At 64.6% G+C, this 15,679-nt stretch overlaps 10 non-coding genes across 10 annotated transcripts; 4 read left to right on the top strand and 6 right to left on the bottom strand.

Annotated features, from left to right (window-relative positions):
- Positions 1-1,953: 1,953 nt before the first annotated feature.
- Positions 1,954-2,025, bottom strand: TRNAE-CUC (transfer RNA glutamic acid (anticodon CUC)). Its single transcript has one exon. It is a non-coding gene; the product is annotated as a tRNA-Glu (tRNA).
- Positions 2,026-2,270: 245 nt separating this feature from the next.
- TRNAG-UCC (transfer RNA glycine (anticodon UCC)) lies at positions 2,271-2,342 on the bottom strand. The gene has a single exon. It is a non-coding gene; the product is annotated as a tRNA-Gly (tRNA).
- A 712-nt stretch (positions 2,343-3,054) lies between these two features.
- TRNAD-GUC (transfer RNA aspartic acid (anticodon GUC)) lies at positions 3,055-3,126 on the bottom strand. Its single transcript has one exon. It is a non-coding gene; the product is annotated as a tRNA-Asp (tRNA).
- Positions 3,127-3,752: 626 nt separating this feature from the next.
- Positions 3,753-3,835, top strand: TRNAL-CAG (transfer RNA leucine (anticodon CAG)). Its single transcript has one exon. It is a non-coding gene; the product is annotated as a tRNA-Leu (tRNA).
- A 1,065-nt stretch (positions 3,836-4,900) lies between these two features.
- TRNAG-GCC (transfer RNA glycine (anticodon GCC)) lies at positions 4,901-4,971 on the top strand. The gene has a single exon. It is a non-coding gene; the product is annotated as a tRNA-Gly (tRNA).
- A 5,741-nt stretch (positions 4,972-10,712) lies between these two features.
- On the bottom strand, positions 10,713-10,784 carry TRNAE-CUC (transfer RNA glutamic acid (anticodon CUC)). The gene has a single exon. It is a non-coding gene; the product is annotated as a tRNA-Glu (tRNA).
- A 245-nt stretch (positions 10,785-11,029) lies between these two features.
- TRNAG-UCC (transfer RNA glycine (anticodon UCC)) lies at positions 11,030-11,101 on the bottom strand. Its single transcript has one exon. It is a non-coding gene; the product is annotated as a tRNA-Gly (tRNA).
- Positions 11,102-11,813: 712 nt separating this feature from the next.
- TRNAD-GUC (transfer RNA aspartic acid (anticodon GUC)) lies at positions 11,814-11,885 on the bottom strand. The gene has a single exon. It is a non-coding gene; the product is annotated as a tRNA-Asp (tRNA).
- Positions 11,886-12,539: 654 nt separating this feature from the next.
- On the top strand, positions 12,540-12,622 carry TRNAL-CAG (transfer RNA leucine (anticodon CAG)). The gene has a single exon. It is a non-coding gene; the product is annotated as a tRNA-Leu (tRNA).
- A 1,065-nt stretch (positions 12,623-13,687) lies between these two features.
- On the top strand, positions 13,688-13,758 carry TRNAG-GCC (transfer RNA glycine (anticodon GCC)). The gene has a single exon. It is a non-coding gene; the product is annotated as a tRNA-Gly (tRNA).
- The last annotated feature ends 1,921 nt before the right edge of the window (positions 13,759-15,679 follow it).

The raw sequence follows: 15,679 nt of genomic DNA on the forward strand, positions 1-15,679 counted from the left end.
GGAATTATTTAATAAAAGATAAACGCATTTAAAATTTAGATAGATCTGCATTTTTCTCTAAAATTTTGTAATATTATTTCACTTCTAACAAAGTGGATGATGACCATTTCTCAGATCCTCAGCAACACTGCATTGTCAAATACTGGAAATATTGATAATATCTGATAAGGTTAACAATGTCACAAAATACATGTTTGGATAGATATATGGGTATTCGGTGAAGGATATACAGTGGAATGTTAATTGCAAAACCTAGATGGTGAATCTGCAAACCGCATTAGTTTTCCAGGACTGCCAGACTATCTTAAAACACAGAAATGTATCCTCTCAGAGTTCTGGATGCTAGAAGTCTGAAATCAAGTTTTTGGCAGGACCATTCTCCCTCTGAGGGTACTAGGGAAGAATCCTTCCCTGCTTCCTCCTCGATTTTAGTCGCACCCAACATTCCTTGGCTTGTGGCAGCATAACTCCAATTTCTGCCTGCCTCCATCGCCATCTTACATGGCCTTCTCTCTCTGTGTCTCTATGTATTCTCTCTTCTTTTACTAAGGACAATACTTACTAGATTTAGGGCCCATCCTACATCCAGAATGGTTTTATCTCCACATGCTTAATTACACCTGCAAAAGCCCTCTTCCAAATAAGGTCACATTCTGAGGCAACAGGTGGATATGAAATGTAGGGGTACATTATTCAAGCCATAACATAAGCATTCACAGTACAAGTCGTAGTATTAGAATCAAAGTGTTCACATTAAAATAAGTTTAAGTATTGAAAACATCACTTCTTTTAAATGGCATTTCATAGACTTCCACTGAATATTTTCACAAAAGGAATGTCTATTTGAAATTAATCTGCAAATACCCTGATGGACTGTATAAGTCTGATCAAGTTGCCTGATCTCCATTGCTTATCGATTCGTGAGAAAACATGTTAAAAATACAACTGATTTCTCTGCTCCAAATATTGAAAACGTTTCGATGTTTTATTTTTGCCATTTCAAACTGTATAAGATGATTTTAACAGATAAAAGTCTATTCCATGTAAAAATATGTGACATTTGTCATTTGAAGAAATAATTTACACACACTAATATAATTGCATTGTTTCAATGGTTTTAATATACAGAATTAACTAATGAACCCAACACAATGTTTTGAGGGACACACAGACATAAACAAAAAGTAACCATAAGATGACCATGAGCTGGATCAGGAAGAACGAAACCACATCCCCTCAATGACACACAACTTGGATAAACAGATGGGAAAAAAAGAAAATAAGTAAAGTTTTAGGGTCAAAATATCAAGAGAGAAACAAACAGCAAAAAAAATACCTGTACATATTATTCTATCAGCTAAACCGAGAGAGAAATGCAAATTTAAAAAGTAGATTATACACATAAATATTTACGATATTTAAAATACTGAAAATATTTGGCGATTCACATTGCACCCCCACAGGACACAACAGGAACGAAGGAGGGAGAGGCTCGTCAGCCATCGGGTGGGTCCCGGCGACAGCGGTCCACGGGCGCCGGAGGGTCCCCACACATGTGGTGTCGGGAGACAGGTTTGTGTGCATGTGGCGACGGCGGGGAGGGGGAGAGGCTGCCCCGGCCACTCGGGCTGAGGACCCACCGGGAGCGGGAGCGAGGGGAGCGGCCGAGGAGGAGGAGGAGCGGAAGGGGCCAAAGCCCTCAGGTGGGCGAGCCAGGCCAAAAGGGCCGCGGGCGGCTGGACCGTGCACGGCTTGGGCTTGGGCTTGGGCTGGGCGGGCGTGCAGGGTTCTGGGGAACCCTGTTGGGGTCGCCGAGGGCGCGGGGCGAGGGCGAAGCCGGCGAGCAGTGGCCTGGGCTAAAAGAGGGGATGGGGTGGTGGGGATCGCCTCGTGGGCGGGCGGCCTCGCGCGCTGGAGAGGCGAGGTCGGTGGGCAGGGGAGAAGAAGAAAGATTTCCCTGACCGGGAATCGAACCCGGGCCGCGGCGGTGAGAGCGCCGAATCCTAACCACTAGACCACCAGGGAGCGTGAAGCCTCAGCCCTGGCCTGCAGCTCCTGTGCCCGGCGCCCAGGCCCGGGCCCACTCCAGGGAGCTCCAAGTGCAGCCGCCCGGCGCCCTTGGCAGTTGGCGTGGCCCTAGCCTCCTCTCCGCCTGCAGCACACTCGAAGCTCAAAACACTGCGCGCACCCGGCCGCGGTGCGAGCTACTGGGCTCCCGGGCCCCAGCCCCGGCTGGGCCGTCGCTGGAGCTTGGCAAAAGGTGGGCGGGCTGCGTTGGCCGGGAATCGAACCCGGGTCAACTGCTTGGAAGGCAGCTATGCTCACCACTATACCACCAACACTGCACGGCCCGAGGCGGCCCCAGACGCCAGGCCCTCGGCTCGCACGAGCGCATTCCCGCCGCCAGGTCCGCCTGGCGCAGCTCCGTCACGACGCCCTGCACGCAGCTCGGCAGCTCGGCAGCTCGGCAGCTCTGCCGCTCGGCACCGCCACAGGCGCCACCCACCCACGGCCGTCCACCGGGCGGAGTCGCCCCAGTCCCTCGCGCCCTGCCCTGGACCGCCTCTGGGGGGCGCTCTCGCTGCCTTGCCGCTGCCGGGGGGCCTCCGCGACCTCCCAACCCGCCCCCCGGCTGGCCGGACGAAGCCCTGTGCAGCGGCCGCTCGGCAAGGCCGCTTCCCGCAGCCAGAGGGCACGGATCCGCCTGCCAGCCGTCTCGGCAGCTGGGCAGCTGGGCAGCTGGGCATCTGTGCGTCGCGTCGCCAGGGGCCCAGGGCGGCAGCCACTTGAGGCGGGGGCTCTCGTCCGGCGCCGTGGGGACGGGCGAGAGGAGGCCCTGGCTCGGCCGTGGCGACCAACCCAGCGCCCCGCGAGGAAGAAGGGAATGGGAGTGGGGGTGGGAGTGGGCATGTATATGGTCGGCGGTGGGCGGGCTGGGCACGAGATGGCGCCCTGCGGCTCGCTGGAGGGCGGAGGGAGGACAAGAAGGGGTCCCCGGGGGCGAGCGGCTGGACGGGCGGAGAGCGGCGCCAGCCACCAAAAAGGGCGTCTGGCCTCCCCGTCGGGGAATCGAACCCCGGTCTCCCGCGTGACAGGCGGGGATACTCACCACTATACTAACGAGGACGGCGGCGGCTGGCGCCCTGACGCCCGACCGCTCCGCGGCTGCCGGCCGTCGCCTACCCTGCCCTCGAACGCCTGCCCGCCGCGGGCGCCCGCCACGTGCCCGTGCGCGGCCCCGCCCCGACACCAAACCAACCAACCCCGTCGCCCAACAAAGCGGCCCCCGCCCGCGACCCGTCCTGGGAGCGGGACGAGCACCAGCACTCGCACCCGGGAGTGGGGTGGGGAGCGGTGGGGTGGGGGCCGGAGGGAGCGAGGCGGGCGGCGCTGCCTCCTCCGAGCGCGCGCTGCCTATCGCCCCCGACGCGGGCTTCGTGCCGGGAGGAAGAGGTCCTCGAGGGCAAGCGAGGCCGCGTGTGTGCGGGAGGTGGGCGCGCGCCGCGCCGCGGCTCCGCGGCAGCCGCGCTGGTGGCGGCCGAGGCCGGGCGCGGGGGCGGCGCCGGCGGAGGCCGAGCCAGGGGCGTCTGCTGACCTGGCTCCGCGTCCGGTCGGCCCGCGCGCCCGTCGCGTCCCGTGGCGCGCGCACACAGCCGCCCGCCAGGCGCCAAGCGCGCGCGCGCGCCAGGCCGAGAGCCCGGCGGTTGGCGTCGGCTCCCAGCCAGGCGAGCGGCGGCGAGCCTGGCACCGCCGTCAGGATGGCCGAGCGGTCTAAGGCGCTGCGTTCAGGTCGCAGTCTCCCCTGGAGGCGTGGGTTCGAATCCCACTCCTGACAAGCCCACCTTTTAGCACGCACAAACAATGCGCCCGGCCAGGCCTGCGCCGCCCCTGACGGCCGGACGCTCCGTGCCGCACTCGCGCTCCTGCCACCTCGCCGCACTTCCAGCTCCTGCGGTACCCACGCCTCTCGGACGCCGGAGCCTCTTAGGCACAGCCACGCCTGCCTGCCTGGCGCCCATAGGCCCGTGAGCGGGCTCCAGCGACCCGAACCCTCGCGAAAATGCATTTCTCCTCCCTTCCTCGTGTCACCCCCTTCATTCCCCCATCCTCTCTTCCTCTTTCCTTCCTTCCTCACTTCCACCTCTCTTCCTTCTCAGCCTCCCTCCACCCTCCCTGCCCTCCTGCCTGCCTTTCTTCGCTCTGCGGTCGTGCGTCGCACCAAAAGCACTAGAGCGGGACCCGCGCGGGGTGCCGCCGGCCAAAGCGCAAACACCTTTGGTCTCTGGCCGTAGCGTCCCTCGGGGGCGCCAGCGGCGCTGGGAGGCCGCCGTCTCAGACGCAGAGACACACGTCCACGCGCACACGCACGCAGATTCAGACACGCGCGAGCGCAGACGTGCAGACACAGACGTGCGATGCACACACCCACACGGACACACGCGGGCACCGCCACCACCCCCAGGCAGCGCGCAGCCCGCGCTCCCTTCTCCACCCCCAGTCCGGCCTGGCACACGCGGCACAGGCTAGATATCCCGCCGCCAAAGGGCCTCGGAGTCGGGGCTGCGGCTCTGAAGGGATCGTCGGTGCTCAGCCGCACCCGCCACAGATGGGCTGCCCTGGTGGGCGTTCACTCGCGCGCTCGGGTCACGCTTGGTCTGGCTCCCGGCTTCCTCTGGCGACCGCGTCCGTGTGGCGGCGGCCCCGTACTGGGGAGTGCAGGTAGGTGCAGGATGGGCCGAGTCCTCCTCCGTCCCTCTGCGCCTTAGTGCTACCGTCCCGCAATCCGCACGGCCCTCTAGGGCCCTAGCCGTGCCCGGGGCCTCCCTTTTGGGCCACGCGTCCGCCTCCTGCTCAAATTGAACAAGTTGAACAAGCGCGTCGGGTGGTGGTGGCCACGGGAGCATGGGTGGTTCAGTGGTAGAATTCTCGCCTGCCACGCGGGAGGCCCGGGTTCGATTCCCGGCCCATGCAGCGTGCCGTGCCCTTTTGCTCCAGCCAGCACGCGGCCAGCCCCCGGCTACGCTTCCTCTCCACCGCCCGCCCAGGCACCTGCGCGGCTCCCGCCCAACGCTCAGCCACGCGCCTCCCGTCCTGCCCGCTAACCCGCACACACGGTTTTCTCTCCACTACCCTCACCCCGCTGCAGGCACGCCTGTCACTTCAAGGACTCCTGCCGCACACCACGGGCGTCTGCACTGCCGCTCGCACGCCCCACTTCTCCACCTTTCACCGCGTTTCCTCGCTCTCTGCCTCGCTCTGCCCACACTCCCACAATTGGACTGTCTTCGCACAACCACTACCAAAGAAGTCACCACCCCTACAAGTCACTCATCCCTAGTCGCGTTCTCCCGCAGGGCCACAAAGTCTTTATGGCGCGTGAGGAGGTTTCCAGCAATTCCACAGTATCATCGCAGCGCGCGCCCTCTGGGTTCCCTTCATCCCGCGACATTTCTGCTCAACCACTGGCTCCGCTCCTCTCCTCGTGGCACCACTGAAGCCACCGCCACCCCCACCAGCCCCAAGACCCACCCAGTCGGCACCAGCGCGATACACCTCCACGACTCACGACCACCACCCTGCGCCCCAGAACTCTCAGCACCAACCGCATGTCCACCGCCAGCCCCACCACCATGCTCCCACCGTGGTCCCCACTACCACCTCTACCAGCCTCCGGCTTTCTCAGTCCTCCTTTGTCAAAGATTGCCTGCTGCATTTGTCGCTTTGGCCTCTTTTCATCTCAATCCCTCCACGCCCCCGCCACCCCCGCCCACACACACACACACGCAAAGACACACACACACACACACATGCACCCCTGAGATCTGACTGCTTAGCCTGATGGGAGGGAGGTCGTTGATGTCTCTGGGGCAGTTACAGTCTCCGCCCCACTGGGACGGCGTCTAGACCTGGAGTCAAGACAGCTCTCCGCTGTCAAGGTCCTTCCCCTGACCGCTTCCCACCCGCACTCCCACCATGTCCACATCAAAGTCCACCGCCATGGCCACTCCCACACACCGTTTTCTCTCCACTACCCTTACCCCGCTGGAGGCACGCCTGTCACTTCAAGGACTCCTGCCAGGCACCGCGTCTGCACTGCCACTCGCACGCCCCACTTCTCCAACTTTCGCGGTGTTTCCTCGCTCTCTGGCTGGCTCTGCCCACACTCCTACAATTAGACTGTGTTTGCACAACCAGTACCGACGAAGTTGCCTCCCCTAGGACTCACTCTTCCCTCGTTGCGTTCTCCCGCAGGACCACAAAGTCGTTATGGCGAGTGGCGAGGTTTCCAGCAATTCCACAGTATCATCGCAGCGCGCGCCCTCTGGGTTCCCTTCATCCCGCGACATTTCTGCTCAACCACTGGCTCCGCTCCTCTCCTCGTGGCACCACTGAAGACACTGCCACCCCCACCAGCCCCAAGACCCATCCAGTCGGCACCAGCACGAAACACCTCCACGACCACCAACCCACGCCCCAGAACCCTCAGCACCAACCGCATGTCCACCGCCAGCCCCACCACCATGCTCCCACCGTGGTCCCCAATACGACCTCTACCAGCCTCCGGCTTTCTGAGTCCTCCTTTGTCAAAGATCGCCTGTTGCATTTGTCGCTTTGGCCTCTTTTCATCTCAATCCCTCCACGCCCCCGCCACCACCCCACACACACACACACGCAAAGACACACACACACACACACACATGCACCCCTGAGATCTGACTGCTTAGCCTGATAGGAGGGAGGTCGTTGATGTCTCTGGGGCAGTTACAGTCTCCGCCCCACTGGGACGGCGTCTAGACCTGGAGTCAAGACAGCTCTCCGCTGTCAAGGTCCTTCCCCTGACCGCTTCCCACCCGCACTCCCACCATGTCCACATCAAAGTCCACCGCCATGGCCACTCCCACACACCGTTTTCTCTCCGCTACCCTTACCCCGCTGGAGGCACGCCTGTCACTTCAAGGACTCCTGCCAGGCACCGCGTCTACACTGCCACTCGCACGCTCCACTTCTCCACCTTTCGCGGTGTTTCCTCGCTCTCTGGCTGGCTCTGCCCACACTCCTACAATTAGACTGTGTTTGCACAACCAGTACCAACGAAGTTGCCACCCCTAGGAGTCACTCTTCCCTCGTCGCGTTCTCCCGCAGGGCCACAAAGACGTTATGGCGAGTGGCGAGGTTTCCAGCAATTCCACAGTATCATCGCAGCGCGCGCCCTCTGGGTTCCCTTCATCCCGCGACATTTCTGCTCAACCACTGGCTCCGCTCCTCTCCTCGTGGCACCACTGAAGCCACCGCCACCCCCACCAGCCCCAAGACCCACCCAGTCGGCACCAGCGTGATACACCTCCACGACCACCACCCTGCGCCCCAGAACTCTCAGCACCAACCGCATGTCCACCGCCAGCCCCACCACCATGCTCCCACCCTGGACCCCACTACCACCTCTACAAGCCTCCTGCGTTCTAAGTCCTGCTTTGTCAAAGATCGCCTGTTGCATTTGTCGCTTTGGCCTCTTTTCATCTCAATCCCTCCACGCCCCCCGCCACCCCCGCCCCCCCACACACACGCAAAGACACACACACACACACATGCACCCCTGAGATCTGACTGCTTAGCCTGATGGGAGGGAGGTCGTTGATGTCTCTCGGGCAGTTACAGTCTCCGCCCCACTGGGACGGCGTCTAGACCTGGAGTCTAGACAGCTCTCCACTGTCAAGGTCCTTCCCCTGAACGCTTCCCACGCGCACTCCCACCATGTCCACATCAAAGTCCACCGCCATGGCCACTCCCACACACCGTTTTCTCTCCACTACCCTTACCCCGCTGGAGGCACGCCTGTCACTTCAAGGACTCCTGCCAGGCACCGCGTCTGCACTGCCACTCGCACGCTCCACTTCTCCACCTTTCGCGGTGTTTCCTCGCTCTCTGGCTCGCTCTGCCCACACTCCTACTATTAGACTGTGTTTGCACAACCAGTACCAACGAAGTTGCCACCCCTAGGAGTCACTCTTCCCTCGTCGCGTTCTCCCGCAGGGCCACAAAGTCGTTATGGCGAGTGGCGAGGTTTCCAGCAATTCCACAGTATCATCGCAGCGCGCGCCCTCTGGGTTCCCTTCATCCCGCGACATTTCTGCTCAACCACTGGCCCCGCTCCTCTCCTCGTGGCACCACTGAAGCCACCGCCACCCCCACTAGCCCCAAGACCCACCCAGTCGGCACCAGCGCGAAACACCTCCGCGACCACCACCCCGCGCCCCAGAACTCTCAGCACCAACCGCAAGTCCACCACCAGCCCCACCACCTTTCTCTCACCATCGTCCCCACCGTCACCTCTACCAGCCGCCGGCTTTCTCAGTCCTCCTTTGTCAAAGATCGCCGTTGCATTTGTCCCTTTGTCCTCTTTTCATCTCAATCCCCCCCGAAACACACACACACACACACACACACACACACACGCGCGCGCACATGCACACACACGCACGCACCCCTGAGACCAGACTGCTTAGCCTGATGGGAGGGACGTCGTTGATGTCTCCAGGGGCAGTTACATTCTCCGCCCCACTGGGACGGCGTCTAGTCCTGGAGTCTAGCCAGCTCTCCGCTGTCAAGGTCCTTCCCCTGCCCGCTTCCCACCCGCACCCCCCGCATGTCCACATCCAAGTCCACGGCCATGGCCACTCCTACCCCCACCTCCTTCCTCCTTCCCCCATCCCCAACACCGCTCCCCGCCTCCTTTTGCCTCACCACCTTGCAGCCCAGTCCAGCCCAGCACAGCACAGCCCCGCACAGCAGACTGGCCTGCCCGCCGAGGTCCTCTCTGACCACAGGGGCATCCATCTTCCTCCTTGCAGCCTGCCACCTGCTGCTCCTTCCAGCCTCCCGGCTCGCCCCCTACATACGCCACCAACCCCTTGGGCCCTACCCCCCTCGTCTCCCTCTTCCAGGCCCGGAGCCTCACTCCCACCAGTCCTGCCCCTGCCCTGCCACAGGCTGCTCAGGCGCGCTCCTACTCCGACCCCGCCCCTACTCCAGAGCTCGCCGACCCGCGTGCACAAAGCGCCCGTGGGCCAAAAGGTCGTGCCGCCCCAGGCCTCAGCAGAGCTCCTGCCTCAGTGGCCAGTCCCACACCTCTGCGCCCACGCTGTGCCCGGGCACCCTGGACTCCTTTCCCCACTTGCCAGCACGCGAGGCGCCATCGTCTGCTCCTCGTGAGGTCATCTTGTCTCGGGGTTCTTACCCGCACATGGGAGTGCACCCGCAGAAACAAGCGCCCTCATCCCGCACTGTGACCCACCCACGCTCACCCCCAGCACACCGGCAAGGGCGGTGAGGGGACCTCCTGCGGTGATGGTAAGCAGCGGCCCGCCCATGGGGGCTCCCGCCCACGTGGGACACGGCTTTGTTCACCTCCGGAGAGGGTGCCCGCGCAGGGTCGTGCGGCCCACCGGCGATCCGCTTCGCATCCGGAGGAGACCATCTGCGAGTAAACGTCGGACTCCTGGCCGAGGCGGGAGCCCGAGATTTGGCGGGAAGGAGACTGGGGTGTGCGACTTACCTCGGGGAGCATCTGCAGAAGATGATGGGTACAGGCATGGACCGAGGGATGCAGTACCTCTGGGCTAGGGACGTGCGGCTAGGCGGCAATGGGGACCTGGCAGAAGTCCATCTGGGCGGTAGGGTCGGGGTGTTGCGGGCTGGAGGCAGGGGGTGGGGCGGGATGCCCCGGGTGACGCACTTGCCACGCTGTCATTGGAACCAGAGCATTGCTAATGCGATTCGAAGGAAACGCTGGCTCGACGTCCACCCTGTCACCCGCCTGCTTCCACCAACACCACGCCCACGGCCCCCCGCGCCCCCCCCGGACCCCAACCGCCCCACCCCGTCTGCTTGGCCGTTGGGTTTTCCTGAGTGGCTTTCTTTATCCCCCCCCTTGCTCTCTCACCTGCACCGTCCGGTGGCCAGGCCACCCCCACGCGTCCAGATTCGTGTTCACACCTCCTCCACCTCGTGCGTGCAGTGCAGTAGGGTTCTCTGCTCTCCTCGCGGCCCGAGACCAGGCCGCACGTGGAGCCCGATCAGCGGCCCACGGGAGACGCAGCTAGTCGGGGGCCAGGCCCGGAGCGCGGCAGGAGCGCCCGCTGCCATGAGGAGCGAGGCAGGGGAGCGCAGGACCCGGCACGTGGCCCGACTTGTGGGAGATTGCCCTGCCGCCCCCGCCCCCACGACGGCGACGGGAAGGAAGGAGGGGGAGGCTCGTCAGCCCTCGGGTGGGTCGCGGCGGCAGCGGTCCACGGGCGCCGGAGGGTCCCCACGCATGCGGTGTCGGGACGCGGGTTTGTGTGCATGTGGCGACAGCGGGGAGGGGGAGAGGCTGCCCCGGCCACTCGGGCTGAGGACCCACCGGGAGCGGGAGCGAGGGGAGCGGCCGAGGAGGAGGAGGAGCGGAAGGCGCCAAAGCCCTCAGGTGGGCGAGCCAGGCCAAAAGGGCCGCGGGCGGCTGGACCGTGCACGGCTTGGGCTTGGGCTTGGGCTGGGCGGGCGTGCAGGGTTCCGGGGAACCCTGTTGGGGTCGCCGAGGGCGCGGGGCGAGGGCGAAGCCGGCGAGCAGTGGCCTGGGCTAAAAGAGGGGATGGGGTGGTGGGGATCGCCTCGTGGGCGGGCGGCCTCGCGCGCTGGAGAGGCGAGGTCGGTGGGCAGGGGAGAAGAAGAAAGATTTCCCTGACCGGGAATCGAACCCGGGCCGCGGCGGTGAGAGCGCCGAATCCTAACCACTAGACCACCAGGGAGCGTGAAGCCTCGGCCCTGGCCTGCAGCTCCTGGGCCCGGCGCCCAGGCCCCGGCCCACTCCAGGGAGCTCCAAGTGCAGCCGCCCGGCGCCCTTGGCAGTTGGCGTGGCCCTAGCCTCCTCTCCGCCTGCAGCACACTCGAAGCTCAAAACACTGCGCGCACCCGGCCGCGGTGCGAGCTACTGGGCTCCCGGGCCCCAGCCCCGGCTGGGCCGTCGCTGGAGCTTGGCAAAAGGTGGGCGGGCTGCGTTGGCCGGGAATCGAACCCGGGTCAACTGCTTGGAAGGCAGCTATGCTCACCACTATACCACCAACGCTGCACGGCCCGGGCCGTCCCCAGACGCCAGGCCCTCGGCTCGCACGAGCGCATTCCCGCCGCCAGGTCCGCCTGGCGCAGCTCCGTCACGACGCCCTGCACGCAGCTCGGCAGCTCGGCAGCTCGGCAGCTCTGCCGCTCGGCACCGCCACAGGCGCCACCCACCCACGGCCGTCCACCGGGCGGAGTCGCCCCAGTCCCTCGCGCCCTGCCCTGGACCGCCTCTGGGGGGCGCTCTCGCTGCCTTGCCGCTGCCGGGGGCCTCCGCGACCTCCCAACCCGCCCCCCGGCTGGCCGGACGAAGCCCTGGTGCAGCGGCCGCTCGGCAAGGCCGCTTCCCGCAGCCAGAGGGCACGGATCCGCCTGCCAGCCGTCTCGGCAGCTGGGCAGCTGGGCAGCTGGGCATCTGTGCGTCGCGTCGCCAGGGGCCCAGGGCGGCAGCCACTTGAGGCGGGGGCTCTCGTCCGGCGCCGTGGGGACGGGCGAGAGGAGGCCCTGGCTCGGCCGTGGCGACCAACCCAGCGCCCCGCGAGGAAGAAGGGAATGGGAGTGGGGGTGGGAGTGGGCATGTATATGGTCGGCGGTGGGCGGGCTGGGCACGAGATGGCGCCCTGCGGCTCGCTGGAGGGCGGAGGGAGGACAAGAAGGGGTCCCCGGGGGCGAGCGGCTGGACGGGCGGAGAGCGGCGCCAGCCACCAAAAAGGGCGTCTGGCCTCCCCGTCGGGGAATCGAACCCCGGTCTCCCGCGTGACAGGCGGGGATACTCACCACTATACTAACGAGGACGGCGGCGGCTGGCGCCCTGACGCCCGACCGCTCCGCGGCTGCCGGCCGTCGCCTACCCTGCCCTCGAACGCCTGCCCGCCGCGGGCGCCCGCCACGTGCCCGTGCGCGGCCCCGCCCCGACACCAAACCAACCAACCCCGTCGCCCAACAAAGCGGCCCCCGCCCGCGACCCGTCCTGGGAGCGGGACGAGCACCAGCACTCGCACCCGGGAGTGGGGTGGGGAGCGGTGGGGTGGGGGCCGGAGGGAGCGAGGCGGGCGGCGCTGCCTCCTCCGAGCGCGCGCTGCCTATCGCCCCCGACGCGGGCTTCGTGCCGGGAGGAAGAGGTCCTCGAGGGCAAGCGAGGCCGCGTGTGTGCGGGAGGTGGGCGCGCGCCGCGCCGCGGCTCCGCGGCAGCCGCGCTGGTGGCGGCCGAGGCCGGGCGCGGGGGCGGCGCCCGCGGAGGCCGGGCGCGGGGGCGGCGCCGGCGGAGGCCGAGCCAGGGGCGTCTGCTGACCTGGCTCCGCGTCCGGTCGGCCCGCGCGCCCGTCGCGTCCCGTGGCGCGCGCACACAGCCGCCCGCCAGGCGCCAAGCGCGCGCGCGCGCCAGGCCGAGAGCCCGGCGGTTGGCGTCGGCTCCCAGCCAGGCGAGCGGCGGCGAGCCTGGCACCGCCGTCAGGATGGCCGAGCGGTCTAAGGCGCTGCGTTCAGGTCGCAGTCTCCCCTGGAGGCGTGGGTTCGAATCCCACTCCTGACAAGCCCACCTTTTAGCACGCACAAACAATGCGCCCGGCCAGGCCTGCGCCGCCCCTGACGGCCGGACGCACCGTGCCGCACTCGCGCTCCTGCCACCTCGCCGCACTTCCAGCTCCTGCGGTACCCACGCCTCTCGGACGCCGGAGCCTCTTAGGCACAGCCACGCCTGCCTGCCTGGCGCCCATAGGCCCGTGAGCGGGCTCCAGCGACCCGAACCCTCGCGAAAATGCATTTCTCCTCCCTTCCTCGTGTCACCCCCTTCATTCCCCCATCCTCTCTTCCTCTTTCCTTCCTTCCTCACTTCCACCTCTCTTCCTTCTCAGCCTCCCTCCACCCTCCCTGCCCTCCTGCCTGCCTTTCTTCGCTCTGCGGTCGTGCGTCGCACCAAAAGCACTAGAGCGGGACCCGCGCGGGGTGCCGCCGGCCAAAGCGCAAACACCTTTGGTCTCTGGCCGTAGCGTCCCTCGGGGGCGCCGGCGGCGCTGGGAGGCCGCCGTCTCAGACGCAGAGACACACGTCCACGCGCACACGCACGCAGATTCAGACACGCGCGAGCGCAGACGTGCAGACACAGACGTGCGATGCACACACCCACACGGACACACGCGCGCACCGCCACCACCCCCAGGCAGCGCGCAGCCCGCGCTCCCTTCTCCACCCCCAGTCCGGCCTGGCACACGCGGCACAGGCTAGATATCCCGCCGCCAAAGGGCCTCGGAGTCGGGGCTGCGGCTCTGAAGGGATCGTCGGTGCTCAGCCGCACCCGCCACAGATGGGCTGCCCTGGTGGGCGTTCACTCGCGCGCTCGGGTCACGCTTGGTCTGGCTCCCGGCTTCCTCTGGCGACCGCGTCCGTGTGGCGGCGGCCCCGTACTGGGGAGTGCAGGTAGGTGCAGGATGGGCCGAGTCCTCCTCCGTCCCTCTGCGCCTTAGTGCTACCGTCCCGCAATCCGCACGGCCCTCTAGGGCCCTAGCCGTGCCCGGGGCCTCCCTTTTGGGCCACGCGTCCGCCTCCTGCTCAAATTGAACAAGTTGAACAAGCGCGTCGGGTGGTGGTGGCCACGGGAGCATGGGTGGTTCAGTGGTAGAATTCTCGCCTGCCACGCGGGAGGCCCGGGTTCGATTCCCGGCCCATGCAGCGTGCCGTGCCCTTTTGCTCCAGCCAGCACGCGGCCAGCCCCCGGCTACGCTTCCTCTCCACCGCCCGCCCAGGCACCTGCGCGGCTCCCGCCCAACGCTCAGCCCCGCGCCTCCCGTCCTGCCCGCTAACCCGCACACACGGTTTTCTCTCCACTACCCTCACCCCGCTGCAGGCACGCCTGTCACTTCAAGGACTCCTGCCGCACACCACGGGCGTCTGCACTGCCGCTCGCACGCCCCACTTCTCCACCTTTCACCGCGTTTCCTCGCTCTCTGCCTCGCTCTGCCCACACTCCCACAATTGGACTGTCTTCGCACAACCACTACCAAAGAAGTCACCACCCCTACAAGTCACTCATCCCTAGTCGCGTTCTCCCGCAGGGCCACAAAGTCTTTATGGCGCGTGAGGAGGTTTCCAGCAATTCCACAGTATCATCGCAGCGCGCGCCCTCTGGGTTCCCTTCATCCCGCGACATTTCTGCTCAACCACTGGCTCCGCTCCTCTCCTCGTGGCACCACTGAAGCCACCGCCACCCCCACCAGCCCCAAGACCCACCCAGTCGGCACCAGCGCGATACACCTCCACGACTCACGACCACCACCCTGCGCCCCAGAACTCTCAGCACCAACCGCATGTCCACCGCCAGCCCCACCACCATGCTCCCACCGTGGTCCCCACTACCACCTCTACCAGCCTCCGGCTTTCTCAGTCCTCCTTTGTCAAAGATTGCCTGCTGCATTTGTCGCTTTGGCCTCTTTTCATCTCAATCCCTCCACGCCCCCGCCACCCCCGCCCACACACACACACACGCAAAGACACACACACACACACATGCACCCCTGAGATCTGACTGCTTAGCCTGATGGGAGGGAGGTCGTTGATGTCTCTCGGGCAGTTACAGTCTCCGCCCCACTGGGACGGCGTCTAGACTGGAGTCTAGACAGCTCTCCGCTGTCAAGGTCCTTCCCCTGACCGCTTCCACCCGCACTCCCACCATGTCCACATCAAAGTCCACCGCCATGGCCACTCCCACACACCGTTTTCTCTCCACTACCCTTACCCCCGCTGGAGGCACGCCTGTCACTTCAAGGACTCCTGCCAGGCACCGCGTCTGCACTGCCACTCGCACGCCCCACTTCTCCAACTTTCGCGGTGTTTCCTCGCTCTCTGGCTGGCTCTGCCACACTCCTACAATTAGACTGTGTTTGCACAACCAGTACCGACGAAGTTGCCTCCCCTAGGACTCACTCTTCCCTCGTTGCGTTCTCCCGCAGGACCACAAAGTCGTTATGGCGAGTGGCGAGGTTTCCAGCAATTCCACAGTATCATCGCAGCGCGCGCCCTCTGGGTTCCCTTCATCCCGCGACATTTCTGCTCAACCACTGGCTCCGCTCCTCTCCTCGTGGCACCACTGAAGACACTGCCACCCCCACCAGCCCCAAGACCCACCCAGTCGGCACCAGCACGAAACACCTCCACGACCACCAACCCACGCCCCAGAACCCTCAGCACCAACCGCATGTCCACCGCCAGCCCCACCACCATGCTCCCACCGTGGTCCCCAATACGACCTCTACCAGCCTCCGGCTTTCTGAGTCCTCCTTTGTCAAAGATCGCCTGTTGCATTTGTCGCTTTGGCCTCTTTTCATCTCAATCCCTCCACGCCCCGCCACCACCCCACACACACACACACGCAAAGACACACACACACACACACACATGCACCCCTGAGATCTGACTGCTTAGCCTGATAGGAGGGAGGTCGTTGATGTCTCTGGGGCAGTTACAGTCTCCGCCCCACTGGGACGGCGTCTAGACCTGGAGTCAAGACAGCTCTCCGCTGTCAAGGTCCTTCCCCTGACCGCTTCCCACCCGCACTCCCACCATGTCCACATCAAAGTCCACCGCCATGGCCACT

This window comes from Manis javanica, chromosome 14 (assembly GCF_040802235.1).
Source record: "Manis javanica isolate MJ-LG chromosome 14, MJ_LKY, whole genome shotgun sequence".
Taxonomy (NCBI): Eukaryota; Metazoa; Chordata; class Mammalia; order Pholidota; family Manidae; genus Manis; species Manis javanica.